The 3,926-nt window shown below is 45.5% G+C and overlaps 1 pseudogene; it reads right to left on the bottom strand.

Annotated features, from left to right (window-relative positions):
• Window positions 1–256: 256 nt before the first annotated feature.
• LOC149446040 (U2 spliceosomal RNA) lies at window positions 257–419 on the bottom strand (annotated as a pseudogene).
• Between the last annotated feature and the right edge of the window lie 3,507 nt (window positions 420–3,926).

Raw genomic sequence — 3,926 nt, 5'->3', positions numbered from 1 at the left:
GGCCTAGCCCTACAAGGCGCAGTGCAGAAAAAGTGTTTAGAACAGTGACCATGTGCACTTTTCACACTTGGGATCCCACCCCCATGTGCTACTAAGAGCACCCCTGAGGTGACCACTCCCAGGGGGCACTGCTCCGTGGAGTCTCTGCCTCCCAAGCCCCTGGCCAGATAAGGTAGACCTATTCAAATCAGGAGGAACCGACTCCCTCTAGTTCCAGTTACTCCCGGGCCCCAACAGCCTGCAGGCACCTCGGTTTCTCTTCCAGCCGGTACTAACCCTCAGAGCCCTCATCATACCAGCAGGGGTACTATACAGCCAGCCATCATCACCTAAAAGCAAGAATGACGGTGGAGCACCCCTACTGGACACTGATAAGAACAGATCTACACTTGATCTTAGCCAAAAGGCCGAGAAGCGAGAAGTATTAAAAATGACATCTACAGCTCATGATACATTAGTCTAATGGTCAGTGGGAAGAATGCTGCTTACATTTGTGGTCACTGGGAAGAATTTGCCACTTACAGATAGCAAAAAAGATCAATGGTTGTCAGTGGAAACCTATTTGAGAGGCAGAAATTGTTCATTGCTCAAGGAACCCCTAGTAACTCCTGGAGGAACCCTAGGGAACCCCGGTTAAGAAACCCTGCTGTAGACACTGTAAAAGGATAATTGTAGGATTGTTCAATAAGCAGAAATTATGGGCAGGCACAGTGGCTAAATGGTTAGCACTTACACCTGGCAGTACTAGGGTCGTTGGTTTGAATCCCAACCACGGCACCACCTGCCTGGAGTTTGCATGTTCTCCCTGTGCCTGTGTGGGTTTCCTCCAGGCACACCTGTTTCCTCCCACACTCCAAAGACATGCTGGTAGGTTAATTGGCTCCTGTCTAAATTGTCCCTAATATGTGTATGTATGAATGTGAGTTAGGGACCTTAGATTGTACACTCCTTGAGGGTTAGGGACTGATGTGAATGTACAATATATATGTAAAGTGCTGCGTAAATTGATGTCGCTATATAAGTACCTGAAATGAATAAATAACAACCAATCAAAGTCCTACTGTTAGGCCTCATGCACACAGGGGGATTTTTGTAGCCACTTTTATAAGGGCATCAGGCATTTATTTTTTTTTTTACTGCTTCCAAATGGCCCTCCATGTTATCCTATGTATCCAGGCATACATACACTTTTAGAAGCTTTTAGTAGCAGTAGCATTTACCAGCAGGGAAATACCCAGGGCCAGTGCATCAAGGAGAAGCAATATTTTGGCAGAAAAAATGTTTGATACGGCTAAACATGTCTAAACACTTTTAGCCGAGGAGCGTTTAGCGCTTGAGCATTAATTCATTTCAGTGGCCAGGATAAATTATTATTCTGGCTAATGAAATGAATTAACGCCAAAGTTTCTGAAAAAATGCTGATGCCAGAAGGAAGGCTTCTAGAAGAATTTTGTTTTTACGTCCTGTGTGCATGAGGCCTTTCTGGTTTGACTTCAGCACAGCAAATTCTTACTTCTATTATGCTTAAAGTGGAATTAAACCCCAAAGCAAAAATGTATTATTTTTTTTTATTTATTTCAGGTACTTATATAGCACCATCAATTTACACAACGCTTTACATACATATATATTGTACATTCACATCAGTCCCTAACCCTCAAGGGGCGTACAATCTAAGGTCCCTAACTCACATTCATACATACACATACTAGGGCCAATTTAGACAGGAGCCAATTAACCTACCAGCATGTCTTTGGAGTGTAGGAGGAAACCAGAGTACCTGGAGGAAACCCACGCAGGCACAGGGAGAACATGCAAACTCCAGGCACATGGTGCCGTGGTTGGGTTGCGAACCAATGACCCTAGTGCTGCGAGATGGCAGCTGTAGAGCAGCTTACCAGTTCTTAGATGTGATGGCAGCTTTGGTTTTCTTTTTTAAAGCAGAACTAAACTCAGTCATCATTATGAATGCTGCCATAGAACCATACACCTTACCAACCGATCAGTGACTGCTGCCCCTCTCTGCCAATCCCTTCACTGACTTCCACTAACCCAATGTAAAAAATTGAAAATACTAACCACAGCTTACAAAGCCATCCACAACATTGCCCCTAGCTACATCACCAACCTCATCCACAGATACTGCCCAAATCCCCCGCTCCGCTCCTCCCATGATATCCTCCTCTCTAGCTCCCTCATCACCTCCTCCCATGCTTACCTCCCGGACTTCTCCACAGCCTCTTCCATCCTCTGGAACTCCCTACCACAGGATATCTGGTCAGCCCCCACCCTGTCTGTTTTTAGGCGATGTTTGAAAACTCTTATTCAGGGAAGTCTACCCCACCTCCACCTAAGAACTGTACTTGAATCACCTCCATCAGATCATCACCCGCAGCTATCACCTTTTGTATCACCTCCCCCTTCCTTTAGATTGTAAGCTCCACGAGCCGGGCCCTCCTATTCCTTCTGTACTGAAATGTATTGTAATTGTATTGTCTCCCGTTATATTGTAAAGCGCTGAACAAACTGTTGGCGCCATATAAATCCTGTATAATAATAATAATCATTAACCACTTGACTTCCGTTGAGAGCCTGAGGTAACCATTCCCACTCTCTCCACAGCCTAGCGCTCTAGTGAGTGCTGGGGGGGCAGAGCAGACAGTGTTGACTGACAGTCACCGCTCTCTGCTCAGAGCAGCAGGGAGAATGCTGCTGCCAGACTCAACCACCGTACTAACCGTTCCATATCTGCCACCCCTCTCTGCCAATCCCTCCACTGGCTTCCCATTGCCCAACCAATAAAATTCAAACCATTAACAATAACATAAAGCCATTTATAACACTGCCCCAAATTACATCACCAATCTTCTCTCCAAATATCACCCAAACCGTACTCTCCGCTCCTCCCACGACCTCCTGCTCTCTAGCTCCCTTGTCCCCTCCTCCCATGCTCATTTCCAGGACTTCTCCAGAGCTTCCCCCATCCTCTGGAACTCTCTACCCCAATCTATCTGACTATCGCCTACTCTGCCCACTTTTAGGCGATCTCTGAAAATCTCTTCAGGGAAGCCTATCCTGCCTTCAGCTAATAATGGAATCTTCTACTCTTCCTACCAGTCCATCCCCCACAGTTATTACCTTTTGTACCACTAGCTCCTCCCTTTTAGATTGTAAGCTCCGAGGAGCAGGGCCCTCCTAACCCTCTTGTATTGAACTGTATCATTGCTGTATTGTCTCCCGTTATATTGTAAAGCGCTAAGCAAACTGTTGGCGCTATATAAATCCTGTATAATAATAATGATAATAATCAGTGGTGTTTGATCACTCATTTCTGACCTTAAGAACCTAGGTGAGTAAGATTTAAAAAAAATATATTCCCAAACTTCTCTCTGAATACCACTTAAAGGCAAATAGACTGTTCACTTTGCAAGTGAAGTTGCGCCAGAGCTCAGTAAATGAGGGGAAACTCTATTGACTTCCATCATCCAATCACGTGCAAGCAAAATGCTGTTTTGTTTTTTTTTATTATTATTTATTTTCTATGCATGTGATTGGGTATTCTTTGTAAAGTGAAGCTTCATCTCATTCCGCAACATCGCCAAAATCTGCACTTTCCTCACTCCAGAAACCACTAAACAGCTCATCCACTCCCTCATCATATCACGACTCGACTACTGCAACTCCCTCCTCACTGGCCTGCCTCGCCGCTGGCTATCCCCGCTTCAGTCCATTCTGAATACGGCTGCTAGACTCATTCACCTTTCCAACCGCTCCATCTCCGCCACCCCCCTCTGCCAATCCCTCCACTGGCTTCCGATTGCACAATGGATCAAATTCAAAATCCTAACACTGACGTACAAAGCTGTCCACCATACTGCCCCGAACTACATCACTGACCTAATATCCAAGTACCGCCCAGCACGCAC

This window comes from Staurois parvus, unplaced genomic scaffold, assembly GCF_062004578.1.
Source record: "Staurois parvus isolate SC_StPar_1 unplaced genomic scaffold, SC_StPar_1.0 ptg000698l, whole genome shotgun sequence".
Taxonomy (NCBI): domain Eukaryota; kingdom Metazoa; phylum Chordata; class Amphibia; order Anura; family Ranidae; genus Staurois; species Staurois parvus.
This window is presented reverse-complemented; position numbering and strand designations above follow the sequence as displayed.